Genomic DNA, 26,755 nt, shown 5'->3' with positions numbered 1-26,755 from the left:
TCAGACACTAAACACATGTTAAACCTCACACTGTTCGTTTGTGCAGAAGGTGATTGATTCTGTCACTGACCAAACACACACACACACACACACACACACACACACACACACCAATCACACCAATACAAGGGAGACCACACTCACATCATACATATCACAAAGAGAACCACACACACACCATTCTCTTTACAGTCTTTGTTTCTGATGAGAAATTTCCATAAGGATTTCCTCTCATAACGTCCCCTAATATTCCCCATAATCCTCTTCCTCTCTCTGCGGAAGTAAGCAATGTTATTGGCTGCGGAGTGATTAGCTGGAGGCACCACTCTGCCTTACCCCTGGCTTTTTGACCTCAGCAGTAGCGGGTGACCTACCGGTCAGAAAGAAATAAAAATAAACAAACATCCCTGGCCTCATTACAGCCCTGTAAACCCTTCCCTACACACACTCTATCAGCACATTGCACACACACACACACACACATGTCCAGCACTGGAGGGCATTAATCAGCACTGTGCCCCTCTTCACTGCACTAACACTCTCTACACTCTCAGCCAGGGACTGATGATGGATGATCACTTCTGGATCGAGAGCCCCACTCCAACTCAACCCAGCTCCATCCAGCCCCAGTGCTGGGTGCCTTTATATCTCCACAGCTCAGAAGAGACCTTGTGGGACCCTCTTAAGTAAAACAGTTTGTAAAATTGTATAAAATAAAATAAGTCTTTTTGATGATTTAATATATATATTATTATTATTATTATTATTATTATTATTATTATTATTATTATTATTATTATTATTATTATTTACTGGCTATAAAATGAAATTAAATTAAATCAAAGCAGCCCATGTCAAGGAGAGTTTCTTTTTGGCTCTGGGGTTTCATCATTCAATCATTCAACCTTCATCCAGGGGCCCATCTTACATTTTTAACTGGACACTAATTTTGATGATTTATTGTAAAATAAAATTAGCCAATGTTACTAAACTGGACAGTAAAAAAAATGACAGTTTATGATCTTACCTCTCACCTGCCACCCTTCCGTGCAATTTCATCCTTCACAACTAGGGGGAAACGCCCCACAGTTTGACTCCCTCTGCTGTGTAGTTGGTATTGTCCATGGTGACTTTAGCCTCATGGGTGTCCACAATGTGTTTTTATTAGCCCATGTGGCAGCCTTTTCTGCCATTTCATTGATTTTTCTCTCTTAATATCGTGATTCTCGTCACTGTTGTGTTCGGAATTACACTGAAATTAGCTCTCACATTCACTCAGAAAACGAAAAAAAAAAAACACCACCTCCAAAAATAAAGAAAGCCCTAGGCCTTAGCTTCAATTCAACAGAGAAAAAGATGGCAGCAAACAGAAATCTCTGATTTTACTCCGATATAATTCATTGTGCACAGCATGAACATGCTCTCATTCAACAGAGAAAAAGATGGCAGCACACAGAAATCTCTGATTTTACTCCGATATAATTCATTGTGCACAGCATGAACATGCTCTCACCGGGACTCCTCTGTCAGCAGAATTAAACAGCAGTGTAAAAAGCATGTTTTTCCAATTGTTTACTTCCATCATAATGAAGCTACAACATTCACAACTAGTAGAAACAAATGACAGAGGAATGGTGTACGTCAGATCTGTTTAAAAGAACGTAACACATTATTAATGATGGATCTTCAGAGACACAGCTGGACACATCCGTCCTGCTCAGCTGTGGTCAGTTTGAAAATACTCACCGGAGGTGGATTATTACTCATTAATTACACCTTTCCTCCCTTCTCTCTTCTAATAACTCTAACTAATAACTAACTAATAACTGCTATATGACCGAGGACAGGCCGTGGGAGGCATGAACTCATCAGTAACAACTCATTAAGACACTTACTGCGTCAGAGCTGCTGCTGAACACAGGAACAGAGAGAATTATGGGGTGAGTAACACAAGGTAATTTATATACATCCAACACATTCATTTCTAACAGGAAAAAGGGGGGGTCTCTCTCTCTCTCTCTCTCTCTCTCTCTCTCTCTCTCTTGCTTTCTCTCTTCTTTTTATCTATCTCTCATGTGTGTCTGTTTCGTTTTACCTTTACACTCCAAATACACACACACACACACACACACACATGCACAAACACACATTTGTGTTTATCCATAAGGGGTTTAGGTTTAGAACTGGTGCACTGGTGTGAATGTTATTTGAGCACAGCTCTGTGTATATGTGTGTGTGTGTGTGTGCGTGTGTGTGCGTGTGTGTGCGTGTGTGTGTGTGTGCGTGTGTGTGTGTGTGCGTGTGTGTGTGTGTGTGTGTGTGTGCGTGTGTGTGTGTGCGTGTGTGTGTGTGTGTAGAAGGCTACCATGTAAGTCTTTGCCTCATAAAACATTTTATCGTCTTTTTCCAGTGTTTTGCTGAAGGATAAACCTGAGACTGTCTGACCACAACACCAATCGTATTGTGTGTGTGTGTGTGTGTGTGTGTGTGTGTGTGTGGTCGAATAAGAGTAAGCAGTCCAAAAATCAAGCAATGTAGTGAAATGGAGAAGATGCTATTGTGCGTAAGGTCACATGCTCAATGCCAGGAATCAGTGCATTGCAATTAAAAGAAAAAACATGTATTTACATTTTTGTTGATTTTTAATAAAAATGCTCCAAAATGTCTCTAAATAAAATCTTCCTCTGAAATTTAAGGTTTTTTCTTTCTCTTGGTAAGTTACTATTTTTAAGTTTACCTTTTTTTAAAATATTTGCACAGATTTATGAGGGATGTTTTTCCTTAAAAATAATAATAAACATTGAATTACAGTGTACAGGAAAGGGGCAAATGTGTGTGTTTGTGTGTGTGGGTGTGTGGGTGTGTGTGTGTATGGGTGGGTGGGGGTGGGGGGGTTGCCCAGGGTGTCACACAAGCTAGAACCAACAAAGCTATCGAGTAAGGCAAAGAGTTCCTTCGTCGTTTTGTCTAAGAGGTATCTACATGGACAATAAAGATTTAGCTTCCTACATCATCACTTATCATCCACCATCAGTACAAGACCTCACTGAAGTTTATGTGGCTGAATACCATCAAATCCTCACCACAATAACTGGTGTTCCACAGTTACAGACTGTAGCCCTTCTGTTGCTCTGCATACTTTTATATGCCCCCTTTCAGGACCCCACAGAGCAGGGTTCATTTGGGTGGTGGATACAAGTGGATCAGACACAGCAGTGCTGCTGGAGTTTAAACCCTTCAGTGTCACTGCTGGTCTGAGAACAGTCCACCAAACGTCACTGATGAAGGACTAGATGACGACCGACACACACTGTGCAGCGACAGATGAGCTACTGTCTCTGACTTTACATCTACAAGGTGGACCAATGAGGGAGGAGTGTCTCACAGAGTGGACAGAGAGTGGACACCAGTACCAGGGCATTACAATGTTCTAATCTTCTGATCTTTTTTAATCCTGAGTTTCAGGATTTTTTAATCCTGGGTTTCATCATTCAATCATTCAACCTTCATCCAGGGGCCCATCTTACATTTTTAACTGGACACTAATTTTGATGATTTATTGTAAAATAAAATTAGCCAATGTTACTAAACTGGACAGTAAAAAAAATGACAGTTTATGATCTTACCTCTCACCTGCCACCCTTCCGTGCAATTTCATCCTTCACAACTAGGGGGAAACGCCCCACAGTTTGACTCCCTCTGCTGTGTAGTTGGTATTGTCCATGGTGACTTTAGCCTCATGGGTGTCCACAATGTGTTTTTATTAGCCCATGTGGCAGCCTTTTCTGCCATTTCATTGATTTTTCTCTCTTAATATCGTGATTCTCGTCACTGTTGTGTTCGGAATTACACTGAAATTAGCTCTCACATTCACTCAGAAAACGAAAAAAAAAAAACACCACCTCCAAAAATAAAGAAAGCCCTAGGCCTTAGCTTCAATTCAACAGAGAAAAAGATGGCAGCAAACAGAAATCTCTGATTTTACTCCGATATAATTCATTGTGCACAGCATGAACATGCTCTCATTCAACAGAGAAAAAGATGGCAGCACACAGAAATCTCTGATTTTACTCCGATATAATTCATTGTGCACAGCATGAACATGCTCTCACCGGGACTCCTCTGTCAGCAGAATTAAACAGCAGTGTAAAAAGCATGTTTTTCCAATTGTTTACTTCCATCATAATGAAGCTACAACATTCACAACTAGTAGAAACAAATGACAGAGGAATGGTGTACGTCAGATCTGTTTAAAAGAACGTAACACATTATTAATGATGGATCTTCAGAGACACAGCTGGACACATCCGTCCTGCTCAGCTGTGGTCAGTTTGAAAATACTCACCGGAGGTGGATTATTACTCATTAATTACACCTTTCCTCCCTTCTCTCTTCTAATAACTCTAACTAATAACTAACTAATAACTGCTATATGACCGAGGACAGGCCGTGGGAGGCATGAACTCATCAGTAACAACTCATTAAGACACTTACTGCGTCAGAGCTGCTGCTGAACACAGGAACAGAGAGAATTATGGGGTGAGTAACACAAGGTAATTTATATACATCCAACACATTCATTTCTAACAGGAAAAAGGGGGGGTCTCTCTCTCTCTCTCTCTCTCTCTCTCTCTCTCTCTCTTGCTTTCTCTCTTCTTTTTATCTATCTCTCATGTGTGTCTGTTTCGTTTTACCTTTACACTCCAAATACACACACACACACACACACACACATGCACAAACACACATTTGTGTTTATCCATAAGGGGTTTAGGTTTAGAACTGGTGCACTGGTGTGAATGTTATTTGAGCACAGCTCTGTGTATATGTGTGTGTGTGTGTGTGCGTGTGTGTGCGTGTGTGTGCGTGTGTGTGTGTGTGCGTGTGTGTGTGTGTGCGTGTGTGTGTGTGTGTGTGTGTGTGCGTGTGTGTGTGTGCGTGTGTGTGTGTGTGTAGAAGGCTACCATGTAAGTCTTTGCCTCATAAAACATTTTATCGTCTTTTTCCAGTGTTTTGCTGAAGGATAAACCTGAGACTGTCTGACCACAACACCAATCGTATTGTGTGTGTGTGTGTGTGTGTGTGTGTGTGTGTGTGGTCGAATAAGAGTAAGCAGTCCAAAAATCAAGCAATGTAGTGAAATGGAGAAGATGCTATTGTGCGTAAGGTCACATGCTCAATGCCAGGAATCAGTGCATTGCAATTAAAAGAAAAAACATGTATTTACATTTTTGTTGATTTTTAATAAAAATGCTCCAAAATGTCTCTAAATAAAATCTTCCTCTGAAATTTAAGGTTTTTTCTTTCTCTTGGTAAGTTACTATTTTTAAGTTTACCTTTTTTTAAAATATTTGCACAGATTTATGAGGGATGTTTTTCCTTAAAAATAATAATAAACATTGAATTACAGTGTACAGGAAAGGGGCAAATGTGTGTGTTTGTGTGTGTGGGTGTGTGGGTGTGTGTGTGTATGGGTGGGTGGGGGTGGGGGGGTTGCCCAGGGTGTCACACAAGCTAGAACCAACAAAGCTATCGAGTAAGGCAAAGAGTTCCTTCGTCGTTTTGTCTAAGAGGTATCTACATGGACAATAAAGATTTAGCTTCCTACATCATCACTTATCATCCACCATCAGTACAAGACCTCACTGAAGTTTATGTGGCTGAATACCATCAAATCCTCACCACAATAACTTGACATTCAGTGCAAGGCCTTCCCAGAAGATAAGAGACTGCAGTAAAACAGTAACTAACTCCTGATGAATACACTTCATCACCGACATTGTGTTTAATCCGTGAAAGTAAGTCAATGTTAGGTGTCTACAGTTCTTTTTCTTTGTTGACTTTGGGGTGGTTTGTAACTTCTGTTGTCTTTGCTTTTCATTTCAGTGCACGTTCTTTGTTTGCTGAACATGGGTGAGGTTAAAATTAGCCCTCCCTCTGGTCAGGGACAGTGTCGTGGACAGTTGGAAATGAGACGGAGCATTTGCATGAACACGTTTAATCAATCAACCCCCCCCCCCCCAACACTGCTTTCCTTAAAGCAAACTGGAGTTTGAACACACACACACACAGACACACACACACACACACACACACACACACACACACACACACACACACACACACACACTACACAAACACACACACACACAATCAACTGATGCAGAATAATTTTAAAAAAGAAGCTTTAAGAAATTCATACAACATAAAAACATAAATAAAATCATTTCATACCAAGGGTAAATCATGCACTGCATTTATTCAATAAAATACATTTTAATTAAGACCAAATAAAGATGAAAGTCAGTGCTTAAATAGCCGTTTGATTACTATTTATTTACTAATTCATATCTAAAACACTTAAAGGAATAACCCTTTGATTAGTAACTACCTTTTAGTTTTAATAAGAGCTTTAGCAGGCAAAATATGTTTATATCACTGTAATTACTCATTAATAAAGTAATAATAAACAACTGTTTAATGACATTGGCTTGTTCTGTTACAGAGTTGGCTCAGTAACACTAACGTAGTGTAATATAGTAATACGCAGTCAGTTAATGAGTGATTACTTTGTGGTTAATCTTAATAAAATATCAAAAGGGTGTTATTATCTTTTTTTCCACACAAACAATCACATCACGTCTTAAATAAATCTGATAATAAATAAATAACATGCATGAGAGAGATGATGGTCAATAAACTTCCTGAAACACAAACATTGTTCACTGTGCTGATGTTTTGAAATAGACTTTTAAGTCATTGCTTCAGACTCAGCTCTGTGGTTTTTACCTAAAATCATAATCATCATAAAATTATGAATTATTCCAGACCTCGGTTGTTATGTTTTGCTCAACATTATGCATTTAACTGGTCAGATTACAATAATTATCACAAATAAATGAACGTGTGTTCTTTAAATTCATCACCACTGAACACACAGGAGCACTCTGGTGTTCCACAGTTACAGACTGTAGCCCTTCTGTTGCTCTGCATACTTTTATATGCCCCCTTTCAGGACCCCACAGAGCAGGGTTCATTTGGGTGGTGGATACAAGTGGATCAGACACAGCAGTGCTGCTGGAGTTTAAACCCTTCAGTGTCACTGCTGGTCTGAGAACAGTCCACCAAACGTCACTGATGAAGGACTAGATGACGACCGACACACACTGTGCAGCGACAGATGAGCTACTGTCTCTGACTTTACATCTACAAGGTGGACCAATGAGGGAGGAGTGTCTCACAGAGTGGACAGAGAGTGGACACCAGTACCAGGGCATTACAATGTTCTAATCTTCTGATCTTTTTTAATCCTGAGTTTCTTCACACTCTTATAATGTCAGTTCACAACCAAAAAAAAAAAAACGAGACAAAGACAGTGAGGATGGATCCTAGTGCAGATCACTGTGGTCACATGTTGCGTAACTGTTATCCTGTGGTTTAACTGCTGTGGTAGTGCTTTACTAGAATTGGATCTTATTCCTGTTGCTCGTGGCAAAGCTACTGATTTCTTTGGTTTTCAGTGTTTATTCTTTTTTATTCTCCTTGTTTTCGTCCACTCTTGCTCCAGATTATTGGTTCTGATGGAGAGCTGTGTGCTCATACAGTTTCTTGATCAGTTTTACATTATACATTTGCCAATACTTTCCTTACAGACATTAAAAGATTGTAAAGTTCTTATGTCCCCCAGTCAACCACATTGGGTACCACAACATTCACTTTGGGTACTTTCCAAATTGGGACCATAGCAACTACTTAGCACACTTTCACAGTGTGTATTACCATCTAAATAACCATAGCAACCACCTGGGATACCCTAATAATTGCCTGGATATGCCTTAGCTACACTATTTCACCCACTTAGCACCTTAACAACCACCTGAAAAACCACAATAACATTGAAACAACCTGGGACACCATACCTGAAATAGTTTAGCAACTGCCCTAGCAACCACAAGATACCATAGCGACCACTTACTTACAAACACCATAATAACACCACAAGGATCGAACATCACAGCTGTACTCTCCCCTGTCTAAACAGTTATTTTCAAAATGATTGGTTTCAGCATCTGTTCCTTTAAATGAGAACGAGCCGCTCGATGTTCACCCTGACACTGAGCGCACAGCAGTGAGGAGCCGAAGCTCTGTTTTTTAGCCATTTTTGCCCAGTTCTCCTTCTTTTCTGTTCTCGTTTTTTTTTTCAGTTTTTATTCAGTGCTTTTATTTGTTTCTGATAGTTGTGTTTGGTTTGCTCCATTCGACCTCATCTTTGTGATTAGAGACACTCAGACGAGTAGCTGAGGTAATTCTAAAATGTCTGCACTCTACGTAAGACATAAAATCATAATGACTCATAGTGTCCCATGTTTTCTGGCTCAAGCAGCCCATAAAATACTGACTGGGTGGTCTTTCACAGTTTGTGGGTTGGTGGGGCTACAGATTAATATGCCACATGCAATGAACAATAATTCTTCAAAACACATCCTATGTAAAGTAGCACGAATCTTTACTTTAAGGGGGTCACATAATGTTTGTTTTAATTGCAGAAGAAAAGCACCCAGTCTTTACTGCAGATGCCTTAGACACACATCATCCGACTGTGGAATAACGGCTGGAATGAAGACGAGGGAAATGAAGTCATATAAGGAATGTAAAGTATTTAAATGTATTTTTATTAATATTGCTATGAGACATATTTACAGAGGGTATTTATTAACCGTTTTGTGAACTCTCTCCGGAGAAAGGAAGACGGGGAAGTTTATATTTGTGTGGGCTTTTATTGGTTGAAGATCGAAACAGTGTCCAGGACTCCAAGGCTCCAGGGTTTAATTTAACAGTTTATTTACCTTCGGTTTAACGTTGTGTGGAAATGTGGACGTGCGCATCACTGCTCCCTGAGGACCACTCTCTCTCTCTCTGCCTGTCTCTCTTTGCCTCTCTCTTTGCCTCTCTCTCTCTCTCTCTCTCTCTCTCTCTCTCTCTCTCTCTCTCTCTCTCCTCTCTCTCTCTCTGACCACTCAGTCACTCTTTCGTAGGTTCTGTAGAGTCAGTTCTGTCTTCTGTGTATGACGCACTGATGCACACAAAACTCAGGTGTGTCAAGACATCACACACACACACACACATCAGCAGCATCTTCCTTTTTTATTTCTTTATATTAAATTCATTGTTTGTTCTTTTCCAAAAACACACGTTGGTAGGTGGATTGGTGACTCAAAAGTGTCTGTAGGTGTGAGTGAGTGTGTGTGTCTGTGTTGCCCTGTGAAGGATTGGCGTCCCCTCCAGGGTGTATCCCCACCTTGCGCTCAATGATTCCAGGTAGACTCTGGACCCACCGCGACCCTGAACTGAATAAGGATTACAGATAATGAATGAATGAATGAATGAATGAATGAATGAATGAATGAATGTTTGTTCTTTTTCTTCCTCCTATTGTTACAAAGTGTCCTTGAATTTGTGAAAAATGCTATGTATGTTTAATTATTATTATTATTATTATTATTATTATTATTATTATTATTATTATTTATTCATTCATTCATTCATTTTTCATTGTCTGTAACCCTTATCCAGTTCCAGGTGTTCATTTTTGTGGTTCCCTGTGATGAACTGCATGGCGCCCCCTCCAGGACATGTTCCTCCCTTGTACCCAGTGATTCTGAGTAGGCTACGGACCCATATCGATCATGACGGACAGAGCTAAGACGGCTCACACCACTGTGCCACTTGGAAGCACTTATGTGTTTGTACTTACTTAATTGGGGCTTCATTAACTGCTGAGTAAGAGTTCAGTAATTGTTTAAAAACAGGTCTTAAACTGAAGTGTTAAAGGCTTAAATTAGAATAAATTCCACTTTATTCTGTAATGACTGCACTGTTAGAATAGTTCTCTCTCTCTCTCTCTCTCTCTCTCTCTCTCTCTCTCTCTCTCTCTCTCTCTCTGTGTGTGTGTGTGTGTGTGTGTGTGTGTGTGTGTGTGTGTGTGTGTTTACACTGCTGTCACCCTTGATTTATTTAATTTTCACAAAATTAGACAGAGGATAATCCACTTGCACAAGCAAAGTGAACACCCTGAGGGAATGAAGTGAAAATAAAAAGAGAATAAAATGGGACCCTTAACAACAGCGCAAGACCCGCAGAGAGAGAGAGAGAGAGAGAGAGAGAGAGAGAGAGAACCAAGCTCCATTCTCTCATCTGATCTAAATCATCCACAGATCATCCTTCCACTTTGAGAGTAACAACTCAACACTGTGGGTCTGAAAGGATGTGGAGCGGGAGATACGATCCCACAGAGAAAGACAAACAGACACAAAAACGGACACAACCCCCCCCCCCCCCCCCCCACACACACACACACACACATTGTTTCTGCTATATCTGTGAGGACCAAAACTTCATTAACCATTAATCATATTATGTTTTAGTTCTTCACATTAAAGTTCCAGTTTGATGTAAAATTCTTTGGAATTTGTGAGGACCACCAACATGTCTCCAACATTCCACAAAACCAGAAATACTCCTACGCGTGTAGGACATCTGGTCCTCACAAAATTATGAAAACAAATACAAAGACACACAGACAAATACCTATGCATACCTACACATAGTTAAACACATGTAAGTTTGTTTTTATACATTGTGGGGACATAGCATTGCCTTTAACCCTAACCCTAACTCGAGCCCTCAGCCTAAAGCAGACATTTTAAAAAGACCAAACAGATATACACCGTTTACTGTGCTGATGTGCTTACCATGGCTTCTTGTATGTTATATTGACTCTGCCCTAAGACTCATGACATGACTCAGACTTGTACTTTGTGACTTGCGAACATCTCTGCATTTCAGGAATGAGCCGTTGTTGTGGAAAACAAAGCACAAACCAGTGACTGAAAAGCGAGTACAGCTGAGCAGAGTAGGCACCATGCAATGGCAAAGCAGCGTTAACAAACTCCACAGCTTAGTCTCTGCTTTGTGGAATGGCTCTAGAAAAATGAAAGGAAGACCAGGGGGAGCGTAAAGACATTTGCATTGAGGGAATTGAGCAGTGGTCACTGAAGGTCACACTCAAGTGTGCTGTCGCTCTTTGGCACCGTTTGTGCAGCTGCCCAGTTCAAAGGTCATGGCACATCAGGCCGGTGTGTGTCTCATTAGTCTTTCGGGTCGATCCCTGGTGACCTTATATCTGCTCAGAGAATCACCCACCTTTCTCCCACTGTTAATCTGTGAGTTCAGCTGCTTTTAAGGTTCACCCGTGTGAACTGCACACACACCGTTTGTTTAATCCGCATAGAAACGTGTTGTGTTGGAGCAGCTGCACATGAGCCTAAGGTCACCAAGCTCAGTGCAGTGCGGGGCCTAGAACAGGAGTTCCTAACATTTCAGACTCCTTTTTGATGTGAGGCTACCCCACAACTCCCTTCATCATGGGACAGATATAAAGAGAAAAGTTCAAAATTGGAGGTCTACAGCTGCAGTGTTGTGTAGATATCAGTATAACACACACTACAGTCCACCTGTTGCTCTGCAGTGCTGGTGCGAGTGGATCAGACACAGCAGTGCTGCTGGAGTTTAAACCTCTCAGTGTCACTGGTGGACCGAAAAGAGTCCACCGACCAAAACCATCCAGCCGACAGCGTCCTGTGTCACTGATGAAGGACTAGAGGACGACCGACACACACTGTGCAGCGACAGATGAGCTACTGTCTCTGACTTTACATCTACAAGGTGGACTAGTGAGGGAGGAGTGTCTCAGAGAGTGGACAGAGAGTGGACACAGGGTTTAAAAACTCCAGCAGCACTGCTGTGTCTGATCCACTCTACACCAGCACAACACACACTAACACACCACCACCACGTCAGTGTCACTGCAGCGCTGAGAATGATCCACCACCACATCACACCTGCTCTGTGGGGGTCCTGAGCGCTGAAGAACAGGGGAGAGGGGGTTAAAAATACGCAGAGCAACAAATGGACTACATTCTGTAATTATAATATGTATATAGTGCTCCTGTGTAGTCAGTGGAACCCTGGGATAGACAAGGAGGTGGTCATAATATTTTGGTTGGTTGGTGTATAAGACAAACAGTTAAACAGTTGAGCTGATACTGGTGGTGAAGTGCCATAATGCAGTACCACAACCAAGGTGGTCCCTGGTCTCTAAATGTTGCAGAACACAGGTTTAAACACAGGTTCTAAAGTTCTGCTGTTCAAACACACCTGACTCTACTGATAATCACCTGAGAATCCACTGAGGGCGGGGTCAGTTGAGACAGGGGTGGGTAAATATTAACCTTTAACCTGAGAAACAAGGCGCCTTCTACAACATCAGACCACCACACACCAGCAGATTGTCAGGGTCAGGTCAGAGGTCAGAAAGAAGAGGCCCAGAGTGCCCACTACCTTCTAAACACACACCTCTCTCTCGCTCTCTCTCTCTCTCTCTCTCTCTCTCTCTCTCTCTCTCTCTCTCTCTCTCTCTCTCTGTTCTCCTCTCTCTCTGTCTGTCTGTCTGTCTCTCTCTCTCTCTCTCTCTCTCTCTCTCTCTTTCTTTTTTCGTTCTTTCTCTCTCTCTCTGTTCTCCTCTCTCTCTGTCTCTCTCTCTCTCTCTCTCTCTCTCTCTCTTCTCTTTTTTCTCTCTGCCCTCTTCTCATTTATTCACTGTCTCTCACATACAATTTAATCTCTGGTTTTTGGGGCATATTCCTCAGCTGTTTGACACCTGAGCTTCCTGCTGATTATATGACCATTCAGGTTGATCATATCAGACTGAGGAGGGTTGGGCAGACACTTAAACAACAGGAAAAGGGTTTGATTTTGAAGTTATTTTTGTGTGCACTTGGCCACAAAGCAAAACTGCACAATATTAAATGGGAGAAAAAAAGAGAGAGGGGGAGAAAGTGAATGAAAGAGAGAAATGGACAGAGAGAGTGCAGGGAAAGAGGGAAAAGAAACAAAGAAAGTTATAGAAAATGGTGAGGGGTAATGTAAGATAATAGAAGGAGTGTGAAATAGAGAGTGAAATATTAAAAAAAGGGAGAAAGACAGCACCCAGAAAAGTCTGCTTCCACAAGCTGATCCAGTTTACTCCTCTCCATCCAAATGGGAAGGTTTTAACAGGTTAAAGGAGACAAATCTCTAAAAGTATCCCCAACAGTGCATCAGGGAAGATAGGGTTAATGGCTTACCGGGGTTAAGTAAGCTAATTTGAGCCACACCTGAGCATGGGCTTATCCTTATCCGTCACTTTCATTCCTCTCTCTTCCATTTTCCCAATCCCTCTTTTGTCCCAGAAACACAGGGAAAGGTGAGAAGTGCTTTGTTGGTGCTTCACAAACAGAAGTAAACATAGTCAAACACAGTAAACACCACAAATAAAGTCTTATTTACCCAAAGTGATGTGTCCTCAGCGAGCTCAAAGATGAGGCCAAATCCTTCAAAGGGAGAATGGCTCACATTCCTGTGTCCAAGGGACATTTAAAAGGAATCAGTGGCACTCTATGTACTCACATGTTCCTGGTAACTGTTTCTTCACACAGTAAAGGGGAGGTATTATGTTCAAATCTCTTATTCAACGTGTGTGTGCACATTCATTTGGGGATCTGGAGCCCACAAATTGAAGTGAGAAGCACTGTGCTAATAAGGGTATGTCCTAAACAATCAATAACATATTACCGTGTAATCACAAAGTCCCTTTCCACCAAAGTGGAATCCATTTTGTTCCTGTTCTTAAACCAAATGTGTAACCTTTCGGCATGTTTCCACCAACATAGATTGGTTCCCAAACCAGAGAAGTTCATTTCCAGCTGGAACCAAAGAAGAAAAGGTTCTTTAGTGCAAAACGTGAAGCCATTTTGTGCTAGTCAAGATAAAGCAGCTCCAGAAAGAGCACAGAGCCTCAAATAAAGTGTTATCACATGGTGACGATGGACAGGGTCATTGGCAGCATGTTATACAAATCCATCCATCCATTATCTATAACCGCTTATCCAATTTAGGGTCGCGGGGGGGTCCAGAGCCTACCTGGAATCATCGGGCGCAAGGCGGGAATACACCCTGGAGGGGACGCCAGTCCTTCACAGGGCAGCACAGACACACACACACTCACGGACATTTTCGAGTCGCCAATCCACCTGCAACGTGTGTTTTTGGACTGTGGGAGGAAACCGGAGCACCCGGAGGAAACCCACGCGAACACGGGGAGAACACACCAACTCCTCACAGACAGTCACCTGGAGCGGGAATTGAACCCACAACCTCCAGGCCCCTGGAGCTGTGTGACTGCGACACTACCTGCTGCGCCACCGTGCCGCCCTGTTATACAAATCAATTATTGAAAATAAAAACAGGAAAGTGCTCTGCTCGCATGTAAGGCAGGTTGGCTCATTTTCTCAGCTGTTTCTCAAGCTCAGTAGGATGGCTCAAAACATTTCGCAACATTTAGACACTTGGATCATACCTCGCTATGTTCTGAACCCACTGTAAACAGTGGATAAACCATGAGTCTGTCCTCAATCTATTTATTTGTCTACGGCTCTGGTACAATTCAGCCACAGCGACACTGGGACCCAAAACACCCACAATGCCCCCCGCTGATGGCTTATTCTTGGTTCCCTTTAAACCTGTTGGAAACACAGGCCAGTTTGCTGAGTAGAACCAGGGTTCCTAACAAAACCAGTGTTCTTTTGGTGGAAAAGTGTTACCAGAGTGGTGTGCAGAAAGTGTGTATTCTTACAGTAGCAGGTTCAAAAACAATAACCATATCAGTGCATATTAAGCACAGTTGGGACAGCAGGACGTCTGTAGTGTCACTGCAGTAAGGGAAATCATTGTAGGGTCTTATTACAGTCTGAAGGAAAGGTCTTACATGACGTTTTTTAAGCACAGCACAGCGGTATCATGTGTGCTCCAGTTTTTCCGCTGTTGTTTGCAGGGTGAGAAGCTTATTGAGAATCTGTGGTTCTGCCAAAACCTCCAAGGAGTCCAGCTTGACCCCTGCAACAGAGCCAGCCAAATCAGTGTGTCCAGCACAAGCAGAGCCATACTAGCAGAATGTCCACAGCACTTTTGTGAACACCCCAAAATATCTTTCTCTTTAGTTTAAACACACTTATGTATGAACGTTTAGTGTCTGCTTGTTTTATTATAATAATAATGTTGTTATTACAATGTTATTATCATTTAATTACATACATAAAAATGAAGTCAGAATGTATTTACATAAGCTGTGCTCCTGTAAGCCATCTATAACTGTGAATATATCATTAGTTATATTGTTGTAACTTGTGTTGTTAATGTGTAATTACATAGTTAATAGACTCTGTGCATTTAAAATCCAGTTTATACTAGTAGTCCAGTACGCCATAGGTTGCTGTTGATACACCTAATTATAGTAGGGGGTGAGCATGTGTTCCCTCCAAAACACAAAAGGGCAATTCACCATTTCTTTTCAAACTGACGTTGATACAAAGCCACTAAACAGCCACGTGTATTGGTGGAGAATGCGAACTGACAGATGCTTGTGCTAACTACCACAGTAAAAGAGGCAGAATTAGGGTCTTATACCCAACCTAGGAGTGCAGCCTGTTGTGTTGTCTTAGACTCCTGGGACCAGAGGGCTGAGGCATCACCTGGATTCAGTCCTACGTCTTTTGTTTCAAAACTGATACAGGATTAAGGTATTTAATAAATATGGATTTTTTGTTGTTTTTTTGCATTGACTTATAGCTGCAAGTGCAGTTCTAGATATTGTTTAACATCATTTTATTCAGTGAAAGTGTTTGATTCCATTGGCAGGTCATTTGGAATTTAGAAAAGAATAATGCCTGTAACCAGCAAAGATATTTACCAGTGTTGGCAAAAGTGGTGCCGTTGCTACAGAGCTACAGGGTCCTAGTGTCCTGGGTTCAGTCGTCACCCCGTGTCGGTATATGTTTCCTTCTGGTGCTTGGGTTTGATATGACTCTTGGCTATACTACAATGTCCAAAGGTGTGAGTGGGGGAGAGATTGAGGGACGTGTGATGTCCTTGAGTTGACTGGCACCCTGTCCAGTGCATGTTCCTGCCTTGGAAAAAACAAAATACCCTTAAAACAACCAAACCTCACAAGAGTTAATTCATTATTCATTCATTCATTGTCTGTAACCCTTATCCATTTCAGGGTCCCGGTGGGTTCTGAGCCTACCTGGAATCATTGGGCGCAAGGTGGGAACCTGGAGGGGGTGCCACTCCTTCACAGGGCAACACACACACTCACACATTCACTCACACACTCACACCTATGAACACTTTTGAGTCTCCAATCCACCAACATGTGTTTTGGAGAGTGGGAGGAAACCCACGCAGACACAGAGAGAACACACCACACTCCTCACAGACAGTCACCCGGAGGAAACCCACACAGACACAGGAAGAACACACCACACTCCTCACAGACAGTCACCCGAAGCAGGACTCGAACCTCACAAAAAAATTGGCAAATAACCCTTTATTAAATTCACTGAAATCTCAAACAAACTATTAAACTTTATCACTAGATTTAAGATGATTCCACTTTCTGAGAGAGACATTTGTAGCTCTGCCGTTCAGAGAGATCTTTTTCTTTTTGGCCGTATTTTCTCCGTCAGGAGGTTTTGTCATTTTTGTCTCATTTCAATGATTTGCTGAGGCTCTCTGGGTGAATGGGTTTGTCAGTTGCAGACCCGGGGCTGTTGTGGCTGCCTCATTGAGCCCAAGGCCAGCAGCGTGCTGAGAGGGAGATAAAAGGGTCCAATGGGTTTAATGTAACAGATATGATATCATGCCACTACTCAAGGTTTCAGACTAAAACCATGACACTGATAATCTCAGAAAAAGCTGAGAACCCTTGCTCTCAAGAAAACTCAAGAAGAAAACTCAATTTCTGTAGTTTCTATTTAATACCATTGTAATATCACTGAAAACCCCCTTTCATATATTCACAGTGTGTATTAAATTTCCCGTAGTTTGTCCTGGACAACAGCAAGGTCAGATGGAGGGACAGGTGCCCAGATGTTTCTCCTGAAAAGAAGAGTCCAGGGATCTCCCCTGTGTATCACCTCAGTAAAGCCAGAACCTATCCTCATTAGTACTAAGAGGCACAGATGATCTACACTGCCTCTATGGGGTTTACAATGCTATGAAAATAGGATAGTGATGGTGCATATGAAGAGCTAATGGCAGCAGTGTGTGTTCTTATACGTTATTCTGAATACTGCAGCTGTATCATGATCCCAACGTAATATATTTTCAGAATTTATTGGATACACAATATTCTTCATTCTATAAATGTTTGTCTTTCAGGATCAGCATCAGTATGAAAACTATCAGATCGCAGCTCTGAGCGTTACGTCAGGACTTTATTGCGCTACACCAGGAGAAGGCAGTAATTTGAGACAGAGCCAGAATCTCAACACTGACGCGATTTTCTCGTCGTGGGAGCAGTTCTCTGGAGCCTGGATCTCGCTGGGAACTCGACTGTCTGTCCGAAACGCAAAGGAGATGAGACCACCCAGGGCCTAACTGGACAAACCAGTGGGGGAAGTCCCGGTTTGTCCACTCAGTGGTGACCACAATCAATGGGAAAATGGGGTCTTCACGAGAGAAGGCAGAGGCCTTGCTCACGTTCAATGTAAATTAATGTAAAAAGGCTTCGTTCCATGTACCATTTCTATCAGGGAATTCTTTATGAAAGTTTTACACAACGCTAAGGGCATCCCGTGTGTTTAAACTATGCCTTAAAAATAGAGATCCACAATTTCAAACTGAATTATGAGTGGAATCATTTTCAAGGTTTAATTTCCCTGTGACAAATGTCATCTACAATTAATTTAAAGAGACATTGCAACAATTAGATTATCTATAAAGGTTATGAGGATCATGAGCACGAGTGTGTGTGTGTGTGTGTGTGTGTAAGAGAGAGGCAGACAGAGACATTATTCCTGCTCCTTGTTTGTTGCCACAGACCCTAGATGTTCCTTAAGCTTCCTCTTGGGAACTTTGACTTTAAGAAAATAAATCTCTGTGGATATTCTGGGGCTAACCACAGCTCACAGAACCTTTAACTGAGTGAGGTCTGATCAGTGCTGGTCAGGTTCAGTTGTGTTCTCGCTGTTTTGTCTGGTGTGGTGTTGTTTTGTCTTTTGTTTGTGAGATTTGTCTTTATAGTGTCTTCAGACCAATCTCAGCTGGAGGTTGTACACTGGCATGATTTGATTGTATTTATTTTGATATGCAAATCAGCAGTGCAGCTCTCTCTCTCTCTCTCTCACACACACACACACACACACACACACACAATTGCAGTCTGAAAGCAAGCTTTTGAAGACACTGACTTGAGAAAGCATCCATAGGGCTATTAATATTCTTCAAAGCATTTCCAAATCTAAAAATGAATTAAAGGAACATTACCTAATAGTTTTACCCTAAAATTACAGCTTCATAATGTGTGATGTTGTTTTTTTTTAAAAAAGGTTGACCTTGTCTTACTGAAATAAACAAGGGCTTCCTTGAACAAGACGTTGTCTGGATGGCAGCATGTTGCTACAAAACTTGAATATATCATTCAGCATTAACTGTGCCTTCATATGCGCGGAACTCACTCATGCACCAATGCTCCCCTCATACATCGCAGATGCTGGCTTTTGAACTGGCTTTTGGACCACAGGACATTTTGCCACTTCAGCTCAGTCCATTTTAAATGAGCTGGAGCCCAGAGAAGGCAGCAGTGTTTCTGGATTGTGTTTATACCTGGTTTATTTGTTGCATTTGTGAGGACAACTGGCCTATTGAGGGTTCACTTCCAGTATCTCTACTCTTCTGTGTTTTACATTACATTTAGCATTTCCAGAATTTAGCAAACACTGCTCAACGGCTTGGTTCTGGGGGCTTTACACTCCCAGAGCCAATGTTTGGCATTGAGAATGGTGACCTAATGTTTTTTTATGGAGATGATTCCAACTTTAAATTAGCTGAGGCGTCTACAAACTTGTGGACACTTAGCGAAGCTTAGCAGGTGTCCTCACAGTGAGTGAGGGTTATTAAGTGCTGATTCTTCAGCGTGGGCGCGAGTGCTGACGGAGGATCGAGGAGATTTCCTTCATCACGTCGTGTGAGGGAGGCTCTTACGCAGCAGATCCTTGTGTTTTGCTTCAATTAATCCCTAGATTAATCCCAGATCCTTGAGATGGGAGGCTGTTATTCTCAAAGCAGGGTTTTGGACGGTTGTTTTGTTTTTGCAGTTTACCTGGAGAAGCATTACATAAATATAAGAAATACAAGAAGCGTATTCGTATATTTCAATTTGACCTGATCTGCAAAGCTCAGTATTAAAGGGGTATTAAAGGGAACATTGTTCTACCCCTTTAACACAAGTGAAGACAGTTCTGGGGTCTGTGATATGCTTTGGTCAAAATACCACAAGGATCAAACACCACAACACCCTGTCTACACAGCCCTGTTTAAAATGGCCGGTTTACTGCCTGCTCCTTTAAATAATAGCACGCCATTTTCACTCACTTTTCTATTTTTAATCTCTGTTTTTAATGAAATATTTGTAATTCTCCGCACTTGTTTTCATTTGCTCTGTATAACCTTGTCTTTGTTCTCTCACATATGGTCCAGTGTCGTGATTGGAGAGACTCAGACGAGGAGGAGGGGCAATCCTAAAGTCTCTGTTCTCTATAAGCTCCACAAAAGAGTGCCAGAGCCCCTAATTAATGTGAACACGCACTGAACAAGTTATTTTTATTTTGGTCACAATACAACTCCCTTTAAGCCTATCGTATAACACATATTAACCCTTAAAGGGGAAAGGATTTCTAGAGTCAGAATTGCTGCCAGCGGTGGTGAATGGAAAAGCGTCTGCCTCTAAATATTCCTCATGAGAATTTTACAAAAAGATTTTGACCTAAATGTATCAGTAAATGATTTAAATATGTTTTAAATGTCTGTGTGCAGTAATGTTTTTATGAGCAGTTAGATGTAAATATTCTTATTCTAGCAGCTAAAACAAATCCTCCATGTCTTGGAGATGCGTGGCTCCTGAACACACCCAAGACCACACCAAATGGAGAAGGCTGTGCACAAGAGCAGACCCTACACAGCGGGACAACAAACACCTCATGCATTTCAGTATAATCTGGTGGAATTTTTATATCAAGTGTCTGTGACAGCATCCACATTTGGTTTTCAGTAGGTGACTTTAGGGAGCGAGAAACCACCCACATACTGCACAGATGATTAGTGATGTGATCGCTATTGGAAGGGGAATGTTTTTTTTTTATTATATTATATAGTTTTTATCTGGTTTTAATGTGACATTAACCCTGAATGGCACGGGGGCACAGCAGGTAGTGTCGCAGTCACACAGCTCCAGGGGCCTGGAGGTTGTGGGTTTGATTCACGCTCCGGGTGACTGTCTGTGAGGAGTGTGGTGTGTTCTCCCTGTGTCTGCGTGGGTTTCCTCCGGGTGACTGTCCGTGAGGAGTGTGGTGTGTTCTCTCTGTGTTTGCGTGGGTTTCCTCTGGGTGACTGTCTGTGAGGAGTGTGGTGTGTTCTCCCTGTGTCTGCATGGGTTTCCTCCAGGTGACTGTCTGTGAGGAGTGTGGTGTGTTCTCCCTGTGTCTGCGTGGGTTTCCTCCAGGTGACTGTCTGTGATGAGTGTGATGTGTTCTCTCTGTGTCTGCGTGGGTTTCCTCCGGGTGCTCCAGTTTCCTCCCACAGTCCAAAAACACACATTGGTAGGTGGACTGGCGACTCAAAAGTGTCCGTAGGTGTGAATGTGTGTGTGTGAGTGTGTGTGTTGCCCTGTGAAGGACTGGCACCCCCTCCAGGGTGTATTCCCGCCTTGCGCCCAATGATTCCAGGTAGGCTCTGGACACACCGTGACCCTGAACTGGATAAGGGTTACAGATAATGAATGAACATGCTCACTTTTTGATTCAGCATGTCGCACGTTTCTTGTTTACGTTGTTATTTCACAGTTTTCCCTACAGTGATTGGAACCAGACGTCTCAGTGTCTACAACACAAGCCCCACATTTTATTTCTGCCCCCAACCCTCAGCTCCAGTCTAGGGTTTACTACTGGAGGGAGGTGGGGTCATTGTGAGGACCTCTGTGGATGAGGGAGGGGCTATAATGCATTTAGTTCATTTCCATAATGACAGATAATGACAGGCAAGTAGGCAAGAGAAAACCGGAGCACCCGGAGTAAACCCACACAGACACAGGGAGAACACACCAACTCCTCACAGACAGTCACTTGGAGCGAGAGTGTGACTGTGACACTACCTGCTGCTCCACCATGCCGCCCTAATTGAGCATGTATTATTTGAAAAGTACAGACAGCACTGTTACAATCGCTGAGGGTTTACTGATCTCACAGAATTAAGCAGAAACAGCCTTTGTCGGCCGCTTGTGTGAGTGCTGTCCGCACTGAAACCACACTTGATTACACTGTTCACATGTCAGTGGTTGATCCTAGTAAAGAACGACTGAAAATTTTGCCCAAAGGATTCAAATAACATTCTGGAAAACCAGGTGTACCCAAACTTTGGATGGGCGGTGTAGTCCAAGCTAAAGATTTTCACAGAAAGCATGTGACAGGTATTTACCGACCTCCGACTGGCCTCTGAGGATTAAGGAGCAGGGGTTAGGGAGGTGGGTCAAGTGTCCAGCTTTTGGAAACATAATCCCACAGCAACCACCACAGAACTCTCTGCTGAGAAATTCTATGGGTTCTGCTGAGAAAAGCCTTATTTTTGGGAGAAACTGATGTGAAATTGGAGTTTTTATTCCTTATAGTGTGCTGAGAAATTCATTGAAATCCATTAATATTTTTAAATGGCAAATTTGTTCCTGAGAAATTGTTGAAAATCTTAATGGCTTTTATGAGAAAGTGATGAGAATTTTTTCTCATTTGGTGAAGAATTGGTTACAAAACGTAAAAAAAAATGTATGTTCCAAGATGTTGCAGAAGCTTTCTTCAAAAATTAAATACTAAAAAAAAAAAAATAAGAAGGAAAGAGGAAAAAGATTTCAGGTTTGTTTTCCAGGGAATTATTATTATTATTATTATTATTATTATTATTATTATTATTATTATTATTATTATTATTATTAATGCTGCTATTTTTATTTGTTTGTTTATTTAAGTCTGAAAAATAAATTATAAATAAATTAAATTTTTTTCCTGAACAATTTTTTTTTTTTTTTGGGAGAAATTTTATTAGAAAAAATTTAATTGCAGATAAATTCTGGGCTTCTCTTGTTCAATTATTCAGATATTTTTCCTAAAAAGTAATTTTTGGCTATACATTCTGAACACACATTTAATATGCTATTGTTTTCTCTGCATCATGTGACAACACAAAGACTAAACACACACACACACACACACACACACACACACACACACACAAACACATTAAACACAGTCAAGGTGACAGATCATGGAGAGAGAGAGAGAGAGAGAGAGAGAGAGAGAGAGAGAGAGAGAGAGAGAGAGAGAGAGAGAGAAAGACAGAGAGAGAGAAGAAACCCTTAGCATTTATCTCGAGACCGGGGCCTTGACAACCCTCTGTTTACATATACACAACTGTCTGATAACAATAGTTATAATCTAATTATTATAATAATAGGTCACCAACTCCCATTCGTATTTCAGGCAGTGACTGGTCTGCTGTGTGTCAGCAGTGTGCTCACAGTGGCCTTCAGTTCATTAGGCCTTCAGTTCAGCTCCTGAAGTCCTAATAAAGGGAACGCCTCATTCGGCAGTATATTTATGGGGAATAGATTTACTGGATTATCATCCATTGCCAGCTTCAAAGCTTAACCCCGTAGTTTCCAAACAAAACTCATTATTATGCTGTGTGTGCTTTACACATCAATTTACAGCAATATAACAACATTCGTCTTTGTGAAGTAGGTATGTGACTACACTTCTCTGAACTTCGCCTTCTCATCTTCTCCAACTGTTTTCAGCCACCCTGGCACAAAAAGCATGCATATCCAGCTTTTAATAACTGTTTGTGGTTAACAGTCATCTGCAATAGCTGACACAGTACAAACGGACTCAAGTTAATGGAGAAAACTGCAGAACAAGGTCACACTGATCCAGGTTTCCACAGAGTCGCTGTGTACTGAGCCAGTGGAGGATGACGAAGGAGAAAAAGACTGAAAAAGGGCCATTTTTTTCATATGAGACATTCAGAGACATAATACACACCAAAATCATGAAGCTGAATTATAGCTCAGTGAAATAACTAAATAATCAATAACACAATCACGTTAAAACCATGTCACATTCAGAAATCGAGCAAGGCATGGAACCCACAATGTCCCTTGAGCTGTCTATATTTTATCCTCATAGTGTGTGTCATAGTCTCATTACGCTGTATACTGAAGTACCGTAATCGGGCGGAACCGTAATGCAGCATTGAGCCATTCCTCAGTCGCGAAGGCAATCCCATGATGCGATGCAAGCACAACTCCCCTGTATTTCACTCTTCTCCCAGAACAAAAGCTAATAAAATTGCAAAAAAACAGGAAGACTTGAATCCAGAGGCGACGCTAGCCACTGAGGGAAGTAAACACGTTGCGTGCGGTGGGTGGGAACAAGTCGTGATGCAGTCGCTCTCTAACTACAGCGTCTCAATAATCTGCCCCAGACGACTGTTAGAACACTGTCGACTTACTCAGCTGTCTACATAGTCACTGCCTACGTAGGCAGCTCAATGGGGTTTGGGCCAGACCTAGCGTCTTCACCCAAATTTGTGCCACATCTGATAAAACACATATGGCTTTCATATTTGAGAGTGGGAGGGAATCAAAATCCACTGTTCACTCAGATCTGAACACATCCAAGGCCTGGAGTAAAAACTCTCGCATGGAGAAAAGAAAAAAGACCTAAAAGAACAGTGGACTGGTCACCCCAGAACCCACACCTCAACATCAGTGTGCAGGAATGGAACCGACCTCTGAGAATTCAATTCAGAACTCTCCTAAATGAATGGAAGGGGTAAAGAAGGTAAAAGGCACAGTAAATATTCATTTAAGTAAGAATTAGATTTATTTGTTGGTCACAGAAGAGGAAAGTGCTTTGCTTGGAATTACTTTCTTTCATTTATTTATTGTCTGTAAGTGCTTCAGAGTCAGTGTGAGTCCAGAGCCTACCAGGAATCACTGGGCACCAAGTAGAACCACGCCCTGGAGGCACCATCACAGTCCATCACAGGGTGAGGTCTTTTTGAGGTCATTAATAATTTTGGGAAAACCAATGACAAATTATTTGTACTGTTCTGCTCTGTGGAGATTTTCAAGGAAATGGAGTTAAAAACTTGAAGGCTGGGCATGAGCCAAGGGAAATATTTTATATTTATAATGAAACCTTTGAAGTTTAGAAAATGAAATAGTGTGTTTTAAAGTGGGACTTTAAACAGAGAAATTTTATATCAATTGCTTGAATCACTTTTAAAAATAATTTAAATAAAGTTGTCATCCACTCCCATTGCACTCCAATCAACTGCAAACTCCATACACACTGTATATACACAGCTCGGCTTACTGTTTATGAAAAGGCATTTATGGAGGCTAAAGCATTTTATCTGTTTTAGCTGCCTTTGCACGCTTATGTACTTATGCACCTGCTTTTGTTGCTAAGCAATCTAATAAAAAGGTAGCTACCTGTGTGTTCCGGTCACACAATCAAATCAGCCTTAAAACTTAACCTTAAACCTGACCCTAAACTAGTCTTAACCCTAAACCTAAACCCAACTGTTAGCTGTAAATCTAGATATGGCAGTGTTTTGTGCTTGTGTAACATTCTCTCACAGAGAAGATAGCACTGTTTTTATAGCCTTTCATTGTGTAAATAACAGAGAGTCTGAGTAATTTGAGTAAAACAGCGCCTCCAGTGGATGTGAGGTGACTTCCATCCATCCATTATCTGTAACCGCTTATCCAATACAGGGTCGCGGTGGGTCCAGAGCCTACCTGGAATCATTGGGCGCAAGGCAGGAATACACCCTGGAGGGGGCGCCAGTCCTTCACAGGGCAACACAGACACACATTCACTCACACCTACGGACACTTTTGAGTCGCAAATCCACCTACCAACGTGTGTTTTTGGACTGTGAGAGGAAACCGGAGCACCCGGAGGAAACCCACGGGGAGAACACACCAACTCCTCACAGACAGTCACCCAGAGCGGGAATCGAACCCACAACCTCCAGGCCCCTGGAGCTCTGTGACTGCCACACTACCTGCTGCGCCAAAATTGTTTTTAGAATATTGAAGGTGATGATACATTTACCATAAAAAAGTCATAAACTTATCTAACTATAATCTGATTTACCACAAAAACATTTCTGAAGAAAAATCTGAATGTCTTTATGAATCAGCATATACTTGTTTATAAGGGATGTAATATGAAAAAGTCCCCACTAAAATTCATATTTCATCATGAAACTTTCAAAACAATTCTCAGCATTTTATCCTCTGCTTGAGTCAGTTTTCCACTGAATGAGGAATAGAGTCATGAATAGAGCGCTCATGCTAACGTTTAATGGACCACGCTCTATTGTGAGGTAAATAACAATAAAGATGGATGGACAATAGCGAGAAGGGCCCTGAAAGCATTTCTCTGGAGAATAAATCCAGAGTCCATTCAAGCTGTAATTAAACAGATATTTCACACTTGTTGAACAGCGGCGGGAGCTAATTGCGACAGTTCTTCCAGAGTCGGTCCCTAGACTAAACTCATCATGGGAAGATGGATTGAGAAAAGAGAACAAAAAGAAGAGAAGAGTTGAAGTAGTTGGGAAACCATGGCAACGGAGTAAAAGAGTCCGCTTTAGAGGGCAGTGGAAGAAAGAGTTAGAAACTACCAACGTGTCCGAGGACAGGGAACAAGGACTTTTTACTGGAGCTGGGGTACACACACGATTTGAAGACGTTCTAGTTTTTGTACCTTTTCAGGACAAAAAAAAAATCTTTAAACTGAAAATACTCATTCACACACACACACGTCTCACATCTCGTATCTGTGATTTGTGGGGACACTAACTTTTTCTATTTCTATTTGTTTTCTAGAGAATAACCATAAACTTTTCCATAAATACTAGATTAACTTACATTGTGGGGACCAGCAGAGATGGAGAACATTGACGTCAGACAGAGGAGGGGTCATGGACGGATGAATACAAGTTTATAACGTGACGTGCAAACATTAAATGCTCAATAATTTAATTCAGAATTCGTACAAAGGAATTATTGGGACATATGTTTGATCTGATGTCATCACACTGGCATAAAGCAAACCTCTCTCTCGCTCTCTCTCTCTCTCTCTCTCTCTCTCTCTCTCTCTCTCTCTCTCTGTGTGTGTGTGTGTGTGTGTGTGTGCATGTAGCTACCTCTAAATCTCGAAAGGGGCGCCGTCTGGACACAGTCATCATGTAGCATCCAACCGAAATAGCCATTCTCAGCAGTGCATATTCATGGGAACCAGACTTAGTTGGCAAACACACACACACACACACATATACCAGTGTGTGGTCCCCATAAGTATGAAAAGTCCCCACAATGCTAGTGTGTAAACAGGTTTTGGTACATACTATGTGTTATATATTCCTGGTACATGGACACACACGCACACACACACACACACCCCACAGGGCAACAAACACCAGCTCAGATTCTCATCCATCATCCACAAGCCCCTCGACCCAATAACAGAGGGTCAAT

Source organism: Hoplias malabaricus, chromosome Y, assembly GCF_029633855.1.
Source record: "Hoplias malabaricus isolate fHopMal1 chromosome Y, fHopMal1.hap1, whole genome shotgun sequence".
Taxonomy (NCBI): Eukaryota; Metazoa; Chordata; class Actinopteri; order Characiformes; family Erythrinidae; genus Hoplias; species Hoplias malabaricus.
The sequence above is the reverse complement of the archived record's forward strand: the minus strand, read 5'-3'. Positions refer to the sequence as shown.